Source organism: Chlorocebus sabaeus, chromosome 6, assembly GCF_047675955.1.
Source record: "Chlorocebus sabaeus isolate Y175 chromosome 6, mChlSab1.0.hap1, whole genome shotgun sequence".
NCBI classification, from domain to species: Eukaryota; Metazoa; Chordata; class Mammalia; order Primates; family Cercopithecidae; genus Chlorocebus; species Chlorocebus sabaeus.
The window spans coordinates 19,980,827-20,004,553 of record NC_132909.1 but is presented as its reverse complement, the minus strand read 5'-3'; the positions used below and the strand labels follow the sequence as shown (position 1 = coordinate 20,004,553).

The following is a 23,727-nucleotide window of genomic DNA, read 5'->3' as shown; positions in this document are numbered from 1 at the left end:
CTCCCAGCCCCTAAACTCCTTCTGGGGGGAAGTTAGAAAATCGGTATCACACGAAAACAGTCATTTCCCCTTTAAAGACTTCAGTGGGCTGGGAGCCAGCCTTCCCGCACCTTTTCCAAAATTTCCAATCCCCGCTTGGCATTTTCTGCACGAAGGTTTCCGATTGGACGCTCTGCACCAATCGGAGGCTGGAGAGGGCCCTGAGAGGCGCCCGACTCCGCCCCCGCGCGATCCTGCCCACTGCCCGGTCAGCCTCGTTGCTATGGGGACTGGTGGGCGGTGAGCGGGGAAAACCCCGGATGTTCGTTGGGGATTCAACATGGCGGCGGCAGTATCCGCGGTGGCGGCGGCGCAAGCGAGCTGAGGGAGGCGCGAGGGCGCGGAGTTCCAGGCCGAGCAGCTAGGCCGCGAGCGACTGCGGCGCCGAGCCGGTAGGATAAGGGGTTCGGCCAGGGGCTTGCAGTGGGCCGGGCGCTGGCAGAGGGACGGCGTTTCCGCGAGGAGGGGGGCGGGGCCGCTGGGGTCAAAGTTCACTGGTGGAGGGAAGGGTCGCGTCCGAGGGGTCGGGGGTTAACGCAGTCTGGAGGGAGTTGTAGTGGAGGTCGGAGGTCAAACCAGCGAAGGGGGCGTGGCGAAGGGGAGTGCAAAGTTTGAAATTCGAAGTGGGGGCGCGTTCGAGGGGATCTGGGCGAGTCTCAAAAAAGATAGGGTCCAAGTTAATAATTTGAGGTGAGGCTGCCTCTACAAGGGTCAGAGGCCTCAGCCCCAGGGGCCCTAGGTTGGAGGTTTAAAGCTGCCCCCAGCGGAGCAGATGAATGAGTTTTAGGTTCGGGGGCGTCTTTTAGGGGTTCAAAGCTGGGGCGTGCCTAGAAGGTGCAAAGGTGAGAATCTGACAGCGGGGCAGCTGTTTCCCAGAGTCAAAAATTAAAACCCAAGGAGGGCGTATTGCAGGGGACCGGGGGGCGGGGCATCCAGGGGCGGGGTCAGAGATGCTTCCTGGTGGCAGGAGAAGGGGGAACCCTCCCACAAATAATAATGGCAAACACTCATGAAGCACTTACTATGGGCTGGACCCTTTTTTTTTTAAAGCTTTACTTGTAGTAGCTGATTCAGTCCTCACTACAGTCTTAGGGGGTCTTAACCTGGTATTAAGAGGTTAAGTGATTTGCCCAAGGTCATCCGATGCGTAAGTTGTGCGCTGGGATTCTAACTCTGGGGTTCTGGCCCAGAGCCCTGCTCTGGCCGACCGCCTCTCAAATCATCATTATGTCGGTTAATGTTTAATGAGGGCTCACACTGTGCTCCACGCCCTGTGTGCCTGGTCGTATTTCACCCCTGCTGCAGTCTTGTGAAGTGACTGCTCAACATGAACCTATTTTACAGACGGGAAAAGTGAGGCTCAAAAGCTTCTGCTGAAGGTAGAGTTAATCAAAGCTGGGCCTGGGTGATGCCAGGGCTCCTGCTCCTGGTCGCCACATTGTCCGGTGCCAGCCATTAGGTCTCTCCTGGAAGCAGGGGGCTGGGCAGGGCTGGGCCACTCCCTGGGCCTATGGGATTGTCAGCTTGGTTTCCTTGGAGGGTGTGATCTGGCAGGGCAGATTCCCGTGGGCCTGTGGGAGTGGAGTGTTTGGGGGTGGTCTGGAGTCCCAGCGAGGGAGTCGGATGGGCTTCTAACTGGGGAGGGTGTCCCTGGGTGGTACCGCGGGCAGAGCTGGGTGTTCACTGTTCTTAAAACCCTAAGCTCTCGCTGTGGTCCTCCGTCACTCCCACCTTACTTCCGACGGCTCTGCCTATTTCTCCCCAGCCCGTTTGTTGTTCTCCAACTCCAGGCCCATGCCTCCCACCCGATCTTTGACCTTCCTGTTCCTTCTGCTGGGAATCCTTTCCCCACCCTGCCCTCTCTCACTGACAGGTCGCTCACTCTCAGCTGGCCCGGGACCACCCTGGCTTGCACTTTCTGCAGGCTCTTGTTCTCTCATCTGCCCAGCCGTTCCCTCCCTCCTTACCTTAATTATTAGGGTGCATGGTGGAATTGCTCTGTGGGGTTCCTTGCCTCGGTCCCCACGAAGCCCTGCCTGGCCTGCAGAGGATGCGACATTGCTGGGGGTTGACTTTAGGCAGTATGCTGGGCGCTGAAGTGTGGCAGCGGACGAGATCCGCAGAGCCCCTAGCCTCAGAGGGCACTCAGTCCCCCGGTTGGAGCACAGTGGAACCAGCCCCCAAGCCAGTGACACAAGGCTACGTACGTCTCTACAAACGGTGGTGTGGCTTGCAAGGGCGTCTTCAGGGAGCCGGGAGAGTGCCCCTACCCTGGGCTGAAGCCTGAGTCCCTTTCTCCTGGGAAGGCTCTGAAGGCTGGGGAGGAGGGCTGGGAGTGGGCTCACCAGGCAGGAGGAGCAGTGTGTGCAGAGGCCCTGGCATGAGCGGAGGTCAGGACTCGGGTGCAGAGGTGGGAATCTGGGGCAACACGTAGTCTGTGCAGGTTCAGGGCGAGACCCTGAGGGGGCTCAGCCTGGGAGGGACGGTGGGAGCAGGGGAGGGCTGAGAAGTACCTGTATGTGTGGAGCTGCGTGAGGCCGTGATGGAGTGTGGTTCAGAAAGCAGTGCTGGACCAGGGATGCCTGGTACACACCCTGCTCCATCACTCACAGAGCGTGTGAGGACCTCCGTTTCCACTTCTGCAAAATGGGCATAGCGTTAGCGCTGCCTCATAGAATTGCTGTGAGGATGCGGGCTAGAGAGCCTTGGCCCAAGGCCCCGCATGTAGTAATTGCTGTGTAAGCATTAGTCTTGCTGCTGCTGCTGCTGCTACCCCACTGCTGCCTGGGGAGGGCCTCAGAGACGGTGGAGGCCCTTGCTCCACTTGCCTCCTGGCTTTCTCTGGCAGCCACCCCATCCCCACCTGGCTCTGGCAGGGTTGGGGAACCGGCATGCTGCCAGGCAGCCCTCTGAGGCTGGCCCAGCCTCCCAGCCTTGCGGTGCCAGCTCACTCAGCGTCTCAGGGTTTGGCACAGATAAAGTGCCAAAAAGATAAAGAAGGATAGGGTTTGGGCATTGGAGACCCATATTCAGGTCCCTCGCTCATTTACCAGCTGTGGGACCTTGGACAAATGATTTCTTATTTGCCACTTTTATTCCTTCAACACACGTTCAGGTAGGGGAAAAAGCAGGGCTTTCAGTATAATGAAACACTCATGCATCCAGCCAGTGTCTGGCCTGGGACAGAACACACTGTGATGCAGTTAGAGGCCAAGAGTCTCCTCCTCCCCCGCTTCCTCCCTCCCTTCCAGGGGCAGCCACTGTCCTGGGCATGGCGGTCACCATTCCTCTTCTGCCTTTCACACTTTTACTGCCCTTGGATGTATTCACCACCAGTAGAGCAACAGCTTTTGCCCCTGGCTGCACATTGGAACCCCCTGGAGAGCTTGAAAAGATGCTTTGGCCCAGGCCTGCCATGGAAATTCTGCTTCCAACTTACTTGGTCTGGGCTGGGGCTGGCCTCAGGCTTTTGGAAGCTCCCTGGACAGTTCTTATGGCCAGCAGGGGCTGACCACCGTTGTTTCACCGTTCAGATAAATGGTGTCACCATAAACATGGCTTTCTGCAACTTGCTGTTTTTGTTCAACCTTATAGGTATATTTGAGATGGGGTCTTGCTATGTTGCCTAGACTGGACTCTAACTCCTGGACTCAAGTGATCCTCCCGCCTCAGCCTCTGGAGTAGCTGGGATTATAGGCGTGCACTCCTGCACCCCGCTTTGAGCTGAGCGTTGGAGTTTGGATCTCTCTCCCTGGGGATGTGTGTTGGTCTAGGACAGGCCATTTGTTTTTCCTGTTGGTATTTCTTTTTTGTGATGGTGTCACACAGGAGTTGCCTTTTCACCTGTTGATGGCCACTGAGGTGGTCTCCCGTTGGGGCTGTAACAGTGTGATGATGGGCCTTCTGGAACCTGTGTTCCTGTAGACCATGGCCAGAGTCTGTCCGGCATATGCCTAGCAGCGGAAAAGCCAGAGCTCCCCACTTTCCTAGGGGTTGCCAAGTCACGCCCCCAGTGGCTGGACCACTGTCCTCCCCAGCAGGCTCCGAGGCTCCCTTCATTCCAAGTCCTGCTTTGGACAGCTTTGTGGCCCTCGCTAAAATGATTTCCTCGACCATGAGATGGGAGGTTTATGGACCCACCCACCCACCAGTCTGGTTGGAAACAGATGGGGAGATGGTTCACGCAACTGGCTTAGCTGGGACCTCGTCCCCACTGAGTCCCTACACCCAGAGGAGAAGGCAGGCTGGGAGGGCTTTCACCTTCACCCTCTTGGGCATCCAGGACGGTGACTGCAGCTTTGCCTCAACTGCCCTTAGGGGCAGGTGCCAGGGGTGACAGCTGGGAGAGAGAACTATACTGACTCGAACCTCTCAGTAGGAAGGCAGGGAGGACGGAGGTGGAAGTTGGAGGCTGGGTGAGGCGTTGTAACATTCTTTCTGTGTATCTGATTCTTGATCCCAGTGGTAACCAACACAGCCCAGCTCTACCCTTGTAGATTGTAGTACAGTGAAGGAGACAGACCTGCTGTCCCCAGACAGTGACAGCCCAGAGAGGCCAGGGCCATGAAGGAGAGGCCTAGGCGAGGGGTCCGGGTGGGATGGTGGGGCTGAGGCAGAGGGATCAGGGCGGGATGGTGGGGCCCAGGCACAGGGGTCTGGGCGGGATGGTGGGGCCCAGGCAGAAGGGTCCGGGCGGGATGGTGGGGCCCAGGCAGAGGGGTCCGGGCGGGATGGTGGGGCACAGGCAGAGGGGTCCGGGCGGGATGGTGGGGCCCAGGCACAGGGGTCCGGGCGGGATGGTGGGGCCCAGGCAGAGGGGTCCGGGCGGGATGGTGGGGCCCAGGCAGAGGGGTCCGGGCGGGATGGTAGGGCACCCAGGCAGAGGGGTCTGGGTGGGATTGGGGGGATCCAGGCAGAGGGGTCCGGGTGGGATGGTGGGGCCCAGGCAGAGGGGTCTGGGCGGGATGGTAGGGCACCCAGGCAGAGAGGTCGGGGTGGGATTGGGGGGGATCCAGGCAGAGGGGTCCGGGCGGGATGGTAGGGCCCAGGCACAGGGGTCTGGGCGGGATGGTAGGGCACCCAGGCAGAGAGGTCGGGGTGGGATTGGAGGGGATCCAGGCAGAGGGGTCAGAGAAGGATGGGGAAACCCAGGCAGAGGGGGTGGGGCCGGATGGTGGGGAGGGGCACAGAGAGGGATTGGGACGGGAATGGAGGCGCAGGGGCCGTAGGAAGCCGGAGGAGGCACGTGACCCAGCGTGGGGAATCGAGGAGGGCTTTCTGGATAAGATGACATCTGACTGATGAGAAAATATAAGCGAGGCTGGAAGGAGGTAGAAAGAATGTGACAGGTCGTAGGTACAGAAGTGCCAAGGCCCTGAGGTCAGAATGACCTCGGGATGGTCGAAGATCATCAGATAGGCCAGTGTAGGGTACCCTGTGCACCCTGACTGCATGGTAGCCTTGCTCTGCAAAGAGCAGTTAAAGAAATACATAAAATACAACAGAAATCAATAAAAAAGCAAAAGAAAAGCCAGTGTGGCTGAGCGGGGGGTGGGGTCAGAGGCTCGGAGGCTGTGTCGGATACAGCAGGGCCTGGCAGAGCCCGGTGGGGTATGTGGATTCCATTCTGTGCATAATGGGAAGTCATCAGAGGCTTTAGCGACATCTGGTTTTCCTTTTATAAAGATTGCTCGGGCTGCTGTGTGGGGGACAGATCGCAGGGGGATGGCAACAGGGAGACTGTGGGGAGGCTACTGTGACAGTCCAAGCAGAAGAGGGTGGAGAGGATGAGGGGACAGCGATGGAGGAGCGTCCTCGTGCCAGCCGAGGTCATCAGCGCTTTACCCGTATTACCTCACTCATCTTCACAGCAATCTGTGAAGCAGGTGCTAGTATCATCTTCACTCTAGAGATGAGAAAGGAGGCCCAGAGAGGTACAGGACTTTCTGAAGGTCACACAGTAGGCAGTAGCGGAGGTAGGACTGAACCCCAGGCCTCGGGGCTTCAGTGCCACTGCTTACTGGGGCTGCCCTTCTGTGATTTGGAACTGGCTTGGACGAGATGGGCTTGATACCTGTCCAGTTGGTTCTCACCCAGGCTCCTTTGTTGACAGAAGCTCCGTGGGGACCTGTTCAACCTGGTAGTTTCTGGGCGCTGGGTCCCTACCTCCCTCAGGGCCTCCCTTTGCTTTCTCATCTACTCCTCTTTCCACTGGCTCAGGCGAGCCAGACTTCCTGGCCAGACACCGGTCAGGGGTGTCCCCAGCAGCTGTTTCTCCCATCACCGAGCCCAGCCCCTCACATGCTGCCAGCAGGAAGCAGCGTCCTTCCAAGTCACGGCCAGGAAGGTGGGACCCTTCCCGCCTAGTCACCCATCAGGGGCCACGGCTTCTCGTCTGCCACATTCCTTGGCCCACAGGAAGGTTGGGGGGGCCAAAGAGGGTGAGAAGGGGAACACTCTCCCATCCCAGGGGAGCCAGCTCTGGCGGATGCGACGGAAGCCACCGCTCACTGAAGCCTGTCTCCTGGGACCCTCTGGTCCTGCCCTGACCCTCCCCAGGCTTGGAGGCCATCTGCTGCCTTCCCTAGGGCCAGTGGGAACTTCCCTGCCGGAACTGCCCAATCCACACACATCCCTTAGCCTTTCCCACTGGCTGGGAGCCCCTGGGTAAGAGACAGAACTTCCTTGGGCCTCCAATTCCTTACCTGTTACAGGGGGTATTGGTGGCCACCTCTCAGGGCTGTGGGAGGACGGAAGATCATGTGTATGCGTCGTGCTTAGCCCGATGCTCAATACGCTGTAAGCATTTGGTAAATGTTGAACTTGGTGCTTTTGACGGTTTCCGTCCCTTGCACCCTGTCCCCCTCTGGGTTCTCATCCCACAGTGAACTGTAATAACCCCAGCCCCCTGGGGCCTTAGGTCCGCGTGCCAGGCACCCCCTACACCCTATCCCCCTCTGGGTTCTCATCCTGTAGTGAGCTGTAATAACCCCAGCCCCCCGGGGCCCCACTCCGCGTGCCAGGCACGCGTGTGCTGTGAATCTGTGAGCATGGTCGTGTAGCTGTACCCAGAGACCCTGAGGAGGAGGTGTTATTAACCTCATTTCTCTTTTCCTGTGTTTTAATTTTCAGAAAGCACGTTTTTGCTCCATGTGCATGCATTACCTATTCCCCTAAATAATCACTGAAAAACTGCACACAGCACAAAAGGATGTACAGGGACGAGCAAATCTCTTTCCCACCCGCCTGCCAGGCCCTTCCCAGAGATAGCATCATCATCCCCGGTTTCTTTTCTTTCTTTCTTGGAATATTTGTTCCCCCAAGTGCCGGCCCCTCCCTTTTGTTTTTACTCAGATGGAGCGGACTTCCCATGTTTATATTCTGTCCTGTGCTTTGCGTTTCCCACTCCGAGGCTCGCTGTCAGGACACAGAGTGCCGCCTCGAGTGTCCCATGCACACGCGCGCCCCCACAGACAGCACAGCCGTTGTGTACTGATGGCCGTCAGGCCGTTCCCGTCTTTCTGTGCCGTGAACAGGGCTGCACCCGCCTGAGTGTGACTGTGCGCACGTCTCTAGATGGGAGTCTGAGCTTGTGGCCTCGTGGTGTGAGACAGGCGCCCGGTTAGCTTTGCCGGTAGTGTTTCACCCTGATGGGGAGGTTGTCCGGCTCACACTCCCCACCCCTCAGTGTCTGATGGCGCCGGGGTTTCCTCACTGCCCTGCTGGAATAGATGGGTGTCACCTGACACTCTCACCTTTGCCAGTCAGATAGGTGACAAACAGTCCCGTCGTGGTTCTGATTTTAATCAGAGCAAAGTGGGACAGCTTTGTGTTGTTGAAAGCCATCTTGAGCTTCCTTTTCTCAGAGCTCTCTATTCCTGATTTTATTTTCTCTGAGAAGGGGAAACTGAGGCACAGGCCAGCAATCCCACAGCAAATACGTGGCAGATGTGGCAGTCAAACCTTTGGCTCTGTTCTGAAGCTCCTAACCCATCTGACACAGCAGAGGTCAAGGGCTTGGCCTCCAGAGCCAGCTTTGTCTCTTACTAGCTGTGTGACCCCAGACAAGTCACACCGCCTCTCTGTGCCCAGGTGTCCTCTGTAAAATGAGGGTGCTAATGGTATCTACTCTTAGGGTTGTTTTGAGGATATAAATGTATACTCGGCAGGCAAAACGTATAGTAAGTGCTCAAAGACTGTTAGCTGCGTTACTAATAGCTGTATTATTAATATTATAGCTATGTCACAATAGCTGTATTATTAATATGAGCAGGCACTTGTTTGAGTGCTTTCTGTGAACTAACCTACTGGACCCTCCCATCAGCTCCAAGACACACGTGTTCTTACCATCTCCATTTTCTGGGGAGGAGACTGAGAGCCTGGGAGACCTGCCCCGGGTCACAGAGCAAGTGAAGCGGTTCCCAGCCCGGTTTTGCCACTCCCACACTTTACTCCCAGAGGCAGAAGGCAGCCAGCTTTCCTGGGCTGAGTGGGGTGCCAGCCCCCCTCCCCTTCCCTTCCCTCCCTCGCTGCGCCCACAGCCACCAGTCAGCACTGGGCGTGGGGAGAAAGTAGGACCCTGCGGGCCACTGGCGCCTCCACAGACCCGTCCCCAGGGGAAGACCCCTCCCTTCCCTCCCCACAGGAGGCCCGTGTCCCTCTCTTCCGAGAAACCCTCCTTCCCTGCCACCCACAGGGGTCTCCATAGTTCTGTCGTCCCTTCACCACAAATCTTCCACTGCAGCCTGGCCTCACGTTATTTGACTACACAGTGCTTCTAACTCCACTGCTTTTAAAAAATCTTTAATAATTGTCAATTATAATATGCCCACAGAAAAGTGCATGAAATGCAAAGGTAAGTTTACCAAAGAATTACAAAGTGAACAACACTTCCCCACCACTTCAGTAAAGACAACACAACCTCCCAGAAGCTGCCCCTCCATACCCCTGTCCATCACGACCACAGTCATGAGCGCTCTCCTGACCTTGGGGGTCACTCTGTCCTTGCTTTTCCTGATAGCTTTTACCATGAGGTGTGCATCCTTGAATTACAGAATGTTATCTTGCCTGCTTTTGAACTCGACATAAATGGAATCTTCCAGTATGTCCTTGTCTGTGCTTTCTTTCGCCCTTAGGTCTGTGAGATCCATCTGTGTGCTGAGTGTATCTGTAGTCATTCATCTTTGTTGCCGTATAATATTCTGGTTTTTTTTGTTTGATGCAGAGTCTCGCTCTGTCGCCCAGGCTGGAGTACAGTGGCGCAGTCTTGGCTGACTGCATTCTCCGCCTCCTGGGTTCAAGCAATTCCCCTGCCTCAGCCTCCCGAGTAACTGGGATTACGGGCGTACACCACTATGCCTGGCTAATTTTTTTTAAAAATTTTGATTAGAGATGGGGTTTCACCATGTTGGCCAGGCTAGTCTTGAACTCCTGACCTCAGGTGATCCACCCGCCTCAGCTTCCCAAAGTGTTGGGATTACAGGCGTGAGCCACCGCGCCCAGCCCCATATAATCTTCTGTTTCTCCATCTCCTGCTGTGCTGGCGTGAGCCATCTCTTTGTAGCATCTCCTGGGGCGCCAGTGCGTGCGTTTCTTCAGGGAATGTACCCGGGAGTGCATAGCCCAGGGCAGAGGGTAGGGTAGCTTCGGATTTAGCGGATGCTGCCGCACAGCCTCCCAAGATGGTCATATCTGTGTATACTCCTGGCAGTGGTGACTTGAGGATCTTAGTTGCTCCACCTCCTCGCCAGCGTTTGGTACTGTTGGACTTTTTAGTTGACCTTGGAACATTTTTATTCTTTTCTGCAAAACTAACACCACTGGCTCGCGTTATTTTCTCCTCCCTGTGCTGCTCCTGTCTGTTCCGACTCATGCCCATTCTGTGGACAGGAGTCAAGTGCTGCTGCTTTTTTTTTGAGACAGAGCCTTGCTGTGTCACCAAGACTGGAGTTCAGCAGCGCAATCTGCAACCTCCACCTCCCAGATCCAAGCAATTCTCCTCCCTCAACTCCTCAAGTAGCTCAACTCAACTCCTCAAGTAGCTAGGATTTACAGGTGTAGGCCACCACGCCTGGCTAATTTTGTATTTTCAGTAGATACGGGGTTTTACCATGTTGGCCAGGCGGGTCTCAAACTCTTAACCTCAAGTGATCCTCCCACCTCAGCCTCCCAAAGTGCTGGGATTACAGGCGTGAGCCACTGCGCCCCACCCACGCGCATATTCTTTGACCAGCTTTGTGCTGGGGCCCAGCAACCCAAGGGTGAACCCAAACAGCAGGCAGCCCTCCCTGAGCTCAGTCCGGTGGGAACACAGACTTCGACCGAAGAGCGACAGAAAGATAAGCCAGACTGGAGGCTTCCAGCCCCCATCTTCCCACAGTGACCCCATTTTTGGGAACAGGAACCCCCATCTTTCATCTTATTTCAGGAATAGGCTTCTCCAAATCTGGTGTCATCCTGACTCCTCTCTTGCCCCCGCCGCCCCCACATCCAAAATATCCGGAGAGCCTGTCACTCCACCCGAGAACATAACCTGGCGCTGCGGGCCCCCCTTCCTCGTCACCCGCCTTCCTCATCACCCCCCTTCCTCATCACCCCTCTTCCTCGTCACCCCCCTTCCTCGTCACCCCCCTTATCACCCCTTCTTCCTCATCATCCCCTTCCTCATCACCCCCTTCCTCATCATCCCCTTTTCCTCATCACCCCCTCTTCCTCGTCACCCCCCCTTATCACTCCCCTTCCTCATTACCCCCTTCCTCGTTAGCCCCTTCCTTGTCATCCCCTTTCCTCGTCATCTCCCTTCCTCATCACCCTCCTTCCTCGTCACCCCCTCTTCTTCATCACCCCCCTTTCTCATCACCCCTGTTTGTCGCCACCCCCTTCCTTGCCACCACCTAGTTCAAGCCATCCTCATCTCCCTCCTGGACCACTGAGGCGTGCTCCCTGCTCCCTCCTTCCCCACTGTCTCCACAGTTGTCCCAGCACAACCAGAGGGAGCCATGTGCACCTGGCAGGAGCCCTCCCCTGGCTCCGCCTCTGCCAGGAGAGAAGCTTGCAAGGTCCCAGGCCACCCGGCCACCTTCCTGCCTGCCCCGCTTCCGCTTCCCTCCTCTCTTGCTGCCATTCCTGGAACATTCTAGGCGGGTCCTATGCCGGGGCCTTTGTTCTTGCTGCCCCCTGGGCAGGCAGCACCCTCCTTCCCTCCATTCAGGCAGCCTCTGCTGACGGTGGCCCCCTTGGGGAGATGTTTCTTCCCTGACCATGGGTCTCCCTGCCACCCTCCCTCTAGCACCTTCCCCCAGTAACACTCACGACGGTTACTTACATGATGACAAGTGGGTCTGTTGGTTTATTTCGCCTCCTGGCGTAACTTAGCCTCAGGGCATGGGGGTAGGGGTAGAACCACAGGGCCTTGCCCTGCCCCTTGCTGTGTTCTCAAGGATCGGGGTGTGGTGGTCTCTCCGTAAATGCTGGTTGACTGACTGACTGACTGAACTGCAGTAAGCTGGGCTGCCAGAGCGTGTAATGGGGACCCGCCCTGGGTGGAGCACACCGAGCAGGTTTTCCTGAGGAGGAAATGCCACTTGAAGGATGAACTTGGCCTCGGCTAAGGGAGGAGGCTGAAGCAGCTACCATTGCAGAGGTCTGCGGGCGGGGGAGTGCAGGGGACCTTTGAGGAATTGAAGGAAGATGGGTAGGTTGGTTCTTGGGTTCATCTGGATTCCAGTCTTGACAGCTGCCTGGGCCTGTCTCTGCCTCAGCTTCTTCCTCTCTAGAAGCTGCTTCCAGTGTTCTTGGATGTCTCTGAAGTTCTGCTCCTAACACACTTATTCTGGTGCCTGACACATAAATACAAATGTGATTGTTTATTTTCTTCCAACAAATTTGGTGGAGTGCTGGCTCGTGTGGCCTCCAGGGATGCGGTAGTGGATAAACAGACCCAGTTGCCACCCATTTGGAGCCAGGCCTCTGGAGCCATCTGGGGCACCCCTGCTTGGAGGCAGGAGAAGGTCTGGTGTGACCAAGCTTGGGCCGGGGGAGTCCTTATTCTGGATCCGGGAAGCTCTTCAGGGTGATGAATGGGGAAGACGAATGGAGGGTTTCTGCATGCCGGCCCTGTGCCCTGGCCAGTGCTCCCAAGCTGCTGCCCGGGCCTCCCTGAAATCCCAGGATGTGGCCGCACCCGTGTGACCCATTTCACAGATTCGTAGGTGAGGGGAGCACCAATGCTAAGTCCTTTGCCCATTTTGCAAACTAGAACAGATCTGGTGGTGTCTCCTCTGTGGTCTGATGTGCGTTTTTCTGGTAGCCAGTCAGGTGGGGCAGCTTTTAATTTGTTCTTCCAGACTCCTGTGAAGGAAGGGCCAGTTCAGGTCACTTTCCCCTTTTTTTTTTTCTTTTTTTTTTTCTGAGACAGAGTCTCACTCTGTCGCCCAAGCTGGAGTACAGTGGCACGATCTCGGCTCACTGAAACCTCTGCCTGCTGGGTTCAAGCGATTCTCCTGCCTCAGCCTCCCTAGTAGCTGGGACTACAGTCGTGCGCCACCACGCCTGGCTAATTTTTTGTATTTTTAGTAGAGACGGAGTTTCACTGTGTTAGCCAGGATGGTCTCGATCTCCTGACCTTGTGATCCGCCTGCCTCAGCCTCCCAAAGTGCAATGGTGCAAGATTGGCTCACTGCAGCCTCTGCCTCCCGGGTTCAAGCAATTCTCTTGCCTCAGCCTCAGTAGCTGGGACTGCAGGTGCATGCCACCACACCAGGCTATTTTTTTTTTTTTTTTTTAAGTAGAGATGGGGTTTCAACATGTTAGCCATTCTGTTCTGAAACTTTTTTTTTTTTTTTTTGTATTTTTGTAGAGATGGGATTTCACCATGTTGCCCAGGCTGGTCTCAAACTCCTGAGCTCAAGCCAGCTGCCTGCCTCAGCCTCCCAAAGTGCTGGGATTACAGGCATGAGCCACTGTGTCCAGCCCATTCTTGACTTTTTGTAATTCCCTTTACATATTAGACAAGTACGTCGTCAGTGTATGTACGTGTGCTCGTGCGCACACACCTGACGCTGAGTCTCCCAATCCATGAACGTGGTATGTCTCTCCCTTTGTTTGTCTTCTCATTCACACTTTTCCAGCCAAGGCCTCGGCTGCCTCTTGTGGGGTTTTTCCCAGGGTAGTTCATGATGTGGCAGGGGGTCTGTGCCCTCCACTCCCACAAGATGCCTCGCAGCCTAGGTTCAGCCTTGCTGGCTGAGGACCTCATGGAGGAGGCCACTTCCCCCATTCTCTGCTTCTTCCCTGGCACCGCCCCTGGACCCTGGTGGAGGGTGGGCAGGGCGCCCAGAAAGGAGGCTGTAATTTTCCTGAATCATTTCAAGGGCTAATTAAAGGTTTGCCTTGACTAATCAGCTTACGGTTTAATTATTAGGGAATAGGCTCTGGGATGCAGGAAGCCGCTCAGCTGGGGTCTCCCCACAGCGTGGCAGGAAGTGGGGGTGCTCTGTGGGGGCGGCAGGATATGGGGATACCCCAGCACCCTCCAGTGGGTCAGTGGGGGGTTCTCCATCCCCCTTTGCACCGTGACAGGTGGAGGGCAGCACGTGTGATGGAGATTGCAGCCGATTCCTCCCCTGATTCACGCCGTTCCCCACAGCAGCTTTGGCAGGGCCCGCCCCTCCCCGCTTTCCTGCAGCACCCCAGCCTTGCTGGCCTTTGTAGAGTGCTCTGACTTCATTTATTCTGTGGGTCTTTGCTTAAAGGTCAGCACCTCTGGGAAGCCTCCTCAGGCCTCCCTCCTGCCAGAGCTGGTGATCAGCCTCGCGGCCCCTTGCCAGCTCTCGGGGTCACGGTTGCTCATCCTCTGCTCCTCCTGCAGACGCTGAGAAGTGCACTGAAGGGGATGCCTGAGCCGGGCCAGTGTCTGGATACCCAGCGGGATAGAGGGTTCGGGACCTGGACTCCAAGGAGGGGGCTGGGAAGGGCTGTTCAGGCGGGGAGGACTGAGTGACGGCTTGGAGGCGGCTGAACCAGGAACGCCTCCTGGGAGTTTGCGAAGGGGGAGGGGACTCTGGAGATGGCCGTGCCAGGCCTGGCTTCATTCCTTGCATTCCTCAGCAGGCCCCAGACTCCTGATGGCCCTAGGTGGGGGAGGGTGAGCCAGAGAGGGCCTTCTGGGTACTGCCTTCCCCCCACTCCATCAGTCTGTCTCCGTCTCTCTTTACACCCTCCCCCGTCCAGGTCTCAGGCCTGGATCTGCCCTCCTGCTCACTCCCCAATCTCCTCCTCACCCTTTGGCTGCACCTTAGGGTCACCTGGGGTGGGGGGGTCACTGCAGGGGTCCAAGCCGGACCTTTTGAAGCTGACTCTCCAGCTGTGGGACCTGGGTCTTGCGGTTTTTTAATGCTCCCCTGGCGACTCGGACATGCTTCTGAGCTGGAGCTGCCGGCCTGCACGAATGGCAACAAACGTGTTTTAGCTTTTGGCATGTTTTGGGTGCTTTTCTAGGCTTCTGAAATGGAGGGTTTAAGTCACGGCACACTATGGGCACATGTGACTGTGGTTCCTGTGTTCCAGACAAGGCAACTGAGGCCCAGAGAAGGCCTCGAGCTTGGTGGTGCGGCTTCTGTCACTGTCTTATCTTCCCATTTCTGGTCTGTCCAGACGTCTCTCTGGGCCCTCTCCGTTTCACCTCTGTCTCTCTCCCTGTTTCTCTGCCTCTTATCTCCCTCCTCCCCCCCTCCCCCTGCATTTCAGCTTCCCTCCTCCCCGGTGGAAACTTCCCAGATTTCTATGTTTTGAGGCAGGATCTGACTGAAGCCACAGAAGGGAGATGGGTTCTGCAGGCCCAGGACATCCTTCTGAGGGGAAGGATGCTGATGTCACCGCATTGGCCTCCCTTACAGCTCCTGACACTTGGAGTCTGGGGCTGGGGGCAACATGCCATCTGACTGACAGTCAGAGGGTGGCTAGGCCCGGCTCTGCAAGCTTGTAGGGAGGACTGTCCCCACGGGTTGACTCTGACATGCCCTGTGACACCAGCCGCCTCTGCGGTCCCGGAAGTCCTCTACTGCCAGTTAACAATTCAGCTCCTGTGAGCAGGACTGCCTGCCAGTCAGTAGTTTAATTGCAGCAAAGGTTTGTGCTAAAAAGGCGAATATTACATTGCAAGAGCCTTTATAATTTGATGGGAATTGGGGGGAATGATAGCCAGTGGTCCTGTATAACCCCACTCACGGAGGCCTGAGGGCTCCCCTTGCCTCCTCTCCCCCTACCCCTCTCCAGGGAAGGGCTCAGGAGTCCAGCTCCACCTCCAGCCTCTCCCTGCCCCAGCACAGCATCCTCTGACCTTGGGCGAGGCCCTGAGCCTCAGATGTTTCTGAGTTCCCACATCTGGAGCAGGAGGATAATGATTCCTGCTGCCTCCCAGGGTTGCTGGGAGGATGAAGTGAGTCCGCTGTGTGATGCTCAGAACAGGGCCACTGTCATTATGCCATTCTGGTTACTAGTACTCTTGTTACCATTACACTTATTAGAGAGGCAAGATACATGCGTGGATTTAGTAGTTAGGATTCACACGGTGAGTGATCCCTAATTCTTTGCCATTACGATGAGGTCACATTTCCTTTGGTAAAATGTTGACCACCTTTGTATCATGGGAATGTTCACACATACTCAGAAGTTAATGGTTTCATGCCCTCCTGGGGTCCCTGTCAGCAGCTCAGCAGGTAGCGGCTGTGACCAGGCCTTGTCACCTGTGCCTGCACTCCTCACATCCCTGATTATTTCAGAGCAAATCCCAAACGTCATATAGCCAGAAATATTCTACACTTTTCTAAAAACAAACCTGCCTCAGTTTCCTCATACTTCCCCAGTTATCTTATAATCCTTTTTCTTTTCTCTTTTTCTTTTTTTTTTTTGAGACAGAGTCTCACTCTGTCACCCAGGCTGGAGTGCAGTGGTACGATCTTGGCTCACTGCAACCTCTGCCTCCCCGGTTCAAGTGATTCTCCTGCCTCAGCCTCCTGAGTAGCTGGGATTACAGGCATGTGCCACCATGCCTGGCTAATTTTTGTATTTTTAGTAGAGATGGGGTTTCACCATATTGACCAGGCTGGTCTTGAATTCCTGACCTCAGGTGATACATCCATCTCGGCCTCCCAAAGTGCTGGGATTGCAGGCGTGAGCCACTGTACCCTGCCATAATCCTTTTTCATTTGTTTTGTTGTTGTTGTTGTTGTTGTTGTTGTTTGAGATGGAATCTCACTCTGTCTCCCAGGCTGGAGTGCAGTGGCATGATCTCAGCTCACTGCAACCTCCACCTCCCAGGTTCAAGCAATTCTCCTGCCTCAGCCTCCGGAGTAGCTGGGATTACAGGCACTCGCCACTATGCCTGGCTAATTTTTGTATTTTTTAGTAGAGACGGAGTTTCCTCATGTTAGCTAGCCTGGTCTTGAACTCCTGACCTCAAGTGATCCACCCGCCTCAGCCTCCCAAAGTGCTGGGATTATAGGCGTGAGCCATGGTGCCCGGCCCATTTGTTTGATTTGGATCTACACAAGGTCTACACTTTGCATCCGGTTGATAGGCCTCTTTTGTTTTGTTTTGTTTTGTTCCCTCTGTCGCCCAGGCTGAAGTGCAGTGGAGCGATCAGAGCTCACGTGCAGCCTTGACCTCCCCGGCTGCAGTGATCCTCCCGCCTCAGTCTCCTGAGTAGCCGGGACCACAGGTGTGCGCCGCCATGCTCAGATCCTGGCGTCAGCTCTTTGGCATGCTTGTTTTGGTAGTTTTTCTACGGGCGACCCAGGCCATTTGTCCTGGAGTTTCGCAGTGTGGAGCCAGCTGATACATCCCTGTGGTGTCATTGCACGTGCTCTCTGTCTCAGTGCTTCCTGTAAGTTAGGACTTAGGTCTAGAGGCTCGATCTGATGCGGGTTCAGTTTCTTCTGGCAAGCACGCTTTCTTAGGTGGTGCTTGGATGAGCTTCAGAACTACTTAAATGTCTGCATGACTGTCAAGTTCACTTTTAAAGTAAAAGTTAACATTTTTTTAAAAAAAGTGATTAGGTTGAGAAAACCACTCTGAAGTCACTCCTAGTAAGGCTGGTAGCCAGATCCAGCAGAAGTAGGACAAGAGGGACCAAAGGTCAGAGACTCGGGTCGCCCCCCCTCCCCGCCCCCACCGCCTGGGAGCAATGGGCTGGGTGCCCTGGCTTCAAGTAAACCAGTGGCATTAACATGTGGGCCTCCGGTTCCTGCTTTGCGAGGGCCACAGGCCCCCAGCTAAGAACTGCTCCCACCCACCCTGGCGAGCCCTTCTGCATGGCGTGGTGCTTACACCTTCAGGGCAGAGTGGTCTCCCACCCCAGCTCCACCCTGGCCGCCTGTGTCACCCTGAGTGGCTTTCCCGGCCTCCCCACCTGCTTCCTTCTCGACAGCCTGATGGTGGCTGTACATGGTGACTGGGCCTCCAGGAGCTGCCCTTCCGCTTCTGCATTTTAATATAAACCTGCTTGACCTCAGCTGCTCCGTTCCCCACTCCCTTACAGCCACTTGGATTCCAGTCCTGGGGGCCTCCGCACTGACCCTGCCCTCCACCCTCAGTGCTGTTCCCGGTGCTCCGCGTGGCTTCCTCACCTGTATCTCGTCTTTGCTCAGACGCCACCCCCTTAGAGACCTCCCCGACTGTGCTGTCTGAAAGAGCACCTTGTCACTCTCTGTCCCTTCTCCCACTTGTTTACCTGCATGTTGTGTTCCCACTAGAATGTCAACCCCAGGAGGGCAGGGACTCTTGTCTTATTCACTGCTGTGTCCTCAGTGCCTAGAACAGTGCCTGGCACCTGCGGAGTGCGTATTAAGGACTCATTGTTCATTGGGTAGAGGCATTAAAAAAAAAAAAGGGTTGGGCGCAGTGGCTCACTCCTGTAATCCTAGCACTTTGGGAGGCAAAAGCGAGTGGATCATCTGAGGTCAGGAGTTCGAGATGAGCCTGGCCAACATGGTGAAACCTCATCTCTACCAAAAATACAAAAATTAGCCAGGTGTGGTGGCGGGCGCCTGTAATCCCAGCTACTTGGGAGGCTGAGGCAGGAGAACTGCTTGAATCCGGGAGGCAGAGGTTGCGGTGAGCCGAGATCGTACCACTGCACTCCAGCCTGGGAGACAGAGCAAGACTCTGTCTCAAAAAAATAAAAAAAATAAATTGTTGAGTGCGTGAATGAATAAAAGAAGGAACATGGCTGGGCACAGTGGCTCACATCCCAGCACTCTGGGAGGCTGAGGTGGGCAGATCACTTGAGCCCAGGAGCTTGAGACCAGCCTGGGCTATAGTGAGACCTCCGCTCTACAAAACGTTTTTTAAATTATTGTTTTAAAATAATTTAAAAATTATTTAAAATTTAAAAGGACGTGGTGGCATGTGCCTGTGGTCCCAGCTACTCAGGAAACTGAGGTGGGAGGATTGCTTGAGCCCAGGAGTTGGAGGCTGCAGTGAGCTATGATTGCGCCACTACTCTCCAGCCTGGGTGACAGAGCAAAACCCTATCTCCAGATAGATAGATGGATGGATGGATGGATAGATAGATAGATAGATAGATAGATAGATAGATAGATAGATTAGATAGATTGATTAGATAGATAGATAGAATAAGATAGATTAGATAGGATAAGATAGATTAGATAGATTGATTAGATAGATAGATAGCTAGTAGGTAGATAGGTAGATAGATAGGTAGATAGATGTGGTTAAGTGAGTGGACTTTGGTCCAGGTCAGACCTGCCATGGAATCCGAGATCTGATACACTTGCCGTGTGACTGAGGGCTGGCACGTCTTCTCTCTGAGCTTCACTCTCCTCCTCTGCAAAATAGGGTATGAACAGCACCCTCCTCACAGCCTGGTTTTGCACCAGAATGGAGCCTGCTCGTAACTTTGTAGTGGTCTCTCTGCTGTCCTGTCTCCAGCACAAGACACCGACGAACCAGCCAGGGGGATGCTTGACCCAATCTTTAGTAATAACCCCTTCCACTCTGGGTGACCAGCTGTGGTGCCCCAGGGCAGGGACTTGTTGATCTGGGTTTGTTCCGGAGGCCAGAAGGGCTTCCTGAGGACTGGGATTGGAGCCGGATTGAGAGTGCCTGGCATGTGGAGAGACCTGGCTGTTGTGGCCTGAGTCTGAGGGCTCCAGGGCCGGCTGCTTCCCGGCCTTTGTCTTCCTTGCAGGAAACAGGCCAGGAGTTACAAGGGGCCAGAGGATGCTGCTGTGGTTATGATGGAAGTTACGGCTTTGGGAAGTGTGCATGTGTGTGTGACTGTGTGTGCGCACTCGTGCTCTTGGTAGAGAGAGAGACGGTAAAGGAATGAGGAGAGAGACTGTTTGCAGACACACGCAAATGCAGAGAAAGCTTAAAATTGTCAGGATCACTCTCCTGGTTTTTCCTGCATGGTGGTGTAAAATCTGACATGTGTACAGAAAAGTGCGTAAAACCTCCATGTTCAGTTTAATGAATAATTATAAAGCAAACAGCCATGAAACTACCACCCAGATCAAGAAGACAGGCATCACCAGCTCCCTGAACGCCCCCTCCTCCACCTGCCCTTCCCAGTACTAAGAAAAACATTCTCCTCCCTTTCTTTTCATTGTTACCTCTTTTTTGGTGTATTGTGAAAGATTTCAGACACCCCCGAGAGAATAGAGAATCACCTGCTGACCACCTTCAGGCCTGTTGGCAGCTAAAACACGAAATGCTTGCGGTGGGTGCAGCCCCCAGGTGCCTCCCCTGGGGCCCAGGCCTCGCTGGCCCTGCGTCTGCTTCCCTAAACAGTGTCCAGCATTGTTCTGCAGGATTTTAAACTGCGTCCAAATGGTACGAGGCCGGCGGCACTTGGCTGCAACTCTCTCAATATTTTGTTCTTAAGATTTCTCTGGGTGGAGTAATGAAGCTCTGTGCCAGGAGGAATGGTTCCCAGCGGGGGTCAGGGCACCCCCACCCATGGCCAGAGGGAAGCAGCTCTGTCCTGGGGGGGCCCCAGGAGGACGCTCTGGGCTCCTCTCACTCAGGCCCACGGCCCCCTGCTCCACCTGGGTGTGAAGCGGCCACTCCAGTGGAAGTGGCAGAGCGCCGTTGGCTTCCTGGGGCACCACATGGGACTCAATTACAGCCGTGATATGAAGAGGCCCTCCCTGAGCTTATGTAAGATATAATGGGGTGCTGGTGCTGCCCGGGGCCTGTGTGCACCACGGTGGGGCCTTCTCTGGAGGAGGGCATGGATCAGCAGCTGGGGACAGGAGGGCAGGCCTCTTCTCTTCCCCTACCGCCCTCCCCCAACCCCCGCCCACTCCCCACCCTCACCCGCCCTGTTAGCCAGGCTCACACAGCCTTTCTTGGGGAGGCCCTCTGGCGGGGAGATTACTATCAAAGGCTCTGTATCTAACTGGCCTGGGTTTGCCACCCAGCTCTGCCACCTTTTAGCTGGATGGCCTTGGGCATGTGTTGACCCCTGCCCCGCCTCTGTTGGCCTCAGTTCCCCATTTGTAAAATGGAATTGTGTAAGGGTTACTTCATCCATGCAAAGTACTCGTAGAAGCTAGCGTGTGGAAACCTCTTAATGAGCCTTAGCTGTTAATATCTTTGTCATGCTTGCCATTCATTCTCTGATTTTTGTTGATAGTCACTTTTTGCCTCCTCTGAGTCCAGCCAGGTCAGCCACCACCCTGTCAGGCTGAGGTCCTGCCTTCATGGAGCTTATAATACAGTGAGGGAGACAGACATGGTACTAGGCAGTGACAAACCAAAGTGACCTTGGAAAGCACAGGCCAGAGTGTGACAGCTGTGATGGGAGAAGACCCAGAGGACTGTGGGAGGCCCTGGCTCCAGCCTAGGAAATCAAGGAAGGCCTCCTGGAGGAGGAGACTTCTGAGCTGAGGCCTGAAGGAGGAGCAGGGTTAGTTTGTGGAACATTGTCCCAAGGAGAGCAGATAGCATGTTCAAAGGCTAAAAGATGGGAAAGGGTCTGGCATTTTAAATAAACCATTATTATTATTATTATTATTATTATTATTATTATTATTTTTTTTTTTTTTTGAGACGGAGTCTTGCTCTGTCGCCCAGGCTGGAGTGCAGTGGCCGGATCTCAGCTCACTGCAAGCTCCGCCTCCCGGGTTTACGCCATTCTCCTGCCTCAGCCTCCCGAGTAGCTGGGAATACAGGCGCCCGCCATCTCGCCCGGCTAGTTTTTTTTGTATTTTTTAGTAGAGACGGGGTTTCACCGTGTTAGCCAGGATGGTCTCGATCTCCTGACCTCGTGATCCGCCCGTCTCGGCCTCCCAAAGTGCTGGGATTACAGGCTTGAGCCACCGCGCCCGGCCAACCATTATTATTTTTAAGAAAACTAAATTCTGAGATCATTGTAGATTCTCCTACAGTTGTAAGAAGTAACTCAGAGTGGCCGGGCGCGGTGGCTCACACGTATAATTCCACCCCATTTTGGGAGGCCAAGGCGGGAGGATCGTTTGCGCCTAGGAGTTCAACACCAGCCTGGGCAACATGGGGAGACACCACCTCTTCCCAAAACAGAAAAACTTATCTGGCTGTGATGCTGTGCACCTGGAGTCCCAGCTACTTGGGAGGCCGAGGTGGATCACTTGAGCCCGGAAGGTTGAAGCTGCTCTGAGCTGTTAATGGCACCACTGCACTGCAGCCTGGGTGACAGAGTTAGGCTCTGTTACGAAAGGAGAGAAAGAGAGAGGGGGAGAGGGAGGGAGGGAGGGAAGAAAGAAAGAATACAGAGAGGAGGTCTGGCATACCTTTACCCAGTTTTCCCCAATGGTAACACCCTGCAAGACTGTAGTACCAGATACCAGAGTGTCCATTGACATTCATACCGTTCAGATACAGAGCATCTGTTCAATCACAAGGATCCCTCATAATACCTTCACATAGCTACAGCCTTCCCCTACCCATCCCTAACCTCTGGCAACCGCTCATCTGTCTGTTCCCCCATTGTTACGATTTTGTCAATTCAAGAATGTTATGTAAATGGAGCCACCCAGTATGCACCCTTTTTGCATTGACTTTATCCCCTCAGCTTGATTCTCTAGGGGTGCATCTAGATTGCTGTGCTGATAGTGACTACTGAGTAGTATTCCCTGGTCTGGATGCGCCGCTGTTTAACCATTTCCCATTGGAGGACGTTTGGGTTTTTGTAATTTTTTGGCTGTTACAAACAAAGCCTCTATAAACCTTGACAAACAGGGTTTCATGTGAATGTCAATTTTTGTTTTTCTGGGACCAATACTCAGAGGTACAATTGCTGGGCAGTGTGGTGGTTCCGTGTTTTAAGGAAACCATCAAACCGTTTTCTAGAGTGGCTGTACCATGTTATATCACCAGCGGCAGGTTCCCCGCATCCTCACCAGCATTTGGTGTTGTCACTATTTTTTATTTTAGCTCTTCTAATAAGTGTGCAGTGATAACTCATTGTGGCTTTAATTTGCATTTCTCTAACGGTGATGATGTTGATTAGCTTTTCATGTGCTTCTCTGCCATCTGTGTATCCTCTTCGCGCGAAAGGTCTTGCATGTCTTCTGCTCATTTTCTTATTGGATTGTTTGTTTTTGGTTGTTTTTTTTTTTGGCTGTTGAGTTTTGAGTTTTCACCTTTGTTCTCTTTTTTCTTAGCCCGACCAAGTTCTCATATGAGATCTTTATCTATTCTCTTTTTTTTTTTTTTTATTGAGACAGAGTCTTACTCTGTCGCCCAGGCTGGAGTACAGTGGTGCCATCTCGGTTCACTGCGGCCTCCGCCTCCCAGGTTCAAGCGATTTTTCTGCCTCAGCCTCCTGAGTAGCTGGGATTACAGGCATGTGCCACCACACCCAGCTAATTTTTGTGTGTTTAGTAGAGATGGGGTTTCACCATGTTGGCCAGGCTGGTCTTGAACTCCTGACCTCAGGTGATCCACCCGCCTCGGCCTCCCAAAGTGCTGGGATTACAGGCATAAGCCACGGTACCTGGCAAGATCTTTATTCTACATACTAGTCTTTTGTCAGATATGTGGTTTGCAAATATTCTCTCCCAGTTTGTAGCTTGTCTTTTAATACTTTTCATATGGACTTTTGCAGAGCAAAAGTTTTTAGTTTTGTATTAACTTTTTTCTTTTATGGATTGCGCATTTGCTGTCAAGTCTCAGAACCCTGTGCCCTGTCTTAGGTACCAAAGAATTTTCTTTTTTCTTTTTTTGAGAGAGAGTCTCGCTCTGTTGCCCATGCTGGAGTAGGCTCACTGCAGCCTCTGCCTCCTGGATTCAAGCGATTCTTCTGCCTCAGCCTCCCAAGTAGCTGGGACTAAAGGCGCCCACCACCACGCCTGGCTAATTTTTGTATTTTTAGTAGGCACAGGATTTCACCATATTGGCCAAGCTGGTCTTGAACTCCTGACGTCGTGATCCGCCCGTCTTGGCCTCCCAAAGTGCTGGGATTACAGGCGTGAGCCACCACACCCGGCCTGCTTTTTTTTTTTTTTTTCCCCCATAAAAGTTTCATAGTTTTACATTTAAGTCTGTGATCCATTATGAGTTAATTTTTGTGCAAAGTATAAGTTTTGGATTAAAGTTCTTTTTTTTCCCCTCTGGCATATGGATGTCCTGTTGTTCCAGCAGCATTTGTTGAAAATGCTGTCTTTCCTCTGTTGAATTGCTTAGGCT

The 23,727-nt window shown here is 54.2% G+C and overlaps 1 protein-coding gene across 3 annotated transcripts in view; it reads left to right on the top strand.

Moving 5' to 3' along the window:
• The first annotated feature begins 290 nt into the window (after positions 1–290).
• The window catches only part of PAK4 (p21 (RAC1) activated kinase 4), a 53,407-nt gene continuing 29,970 nt past the window's right edge, over positions 291–23,727 (top strand). For 2 of the 3 annotated variants that reach the window (XM_007996752.3, XM_037991650.2), the window contains exon 1: positions 291–431. The gene's annotated coding sequence lies outside the window, so the exon portion shown is untranslated. The remainder of the gene's footprint in view (positions 432–23,727) is intronic. The other variant, XM_073016510.1, reaches the window with a different exon arrangement.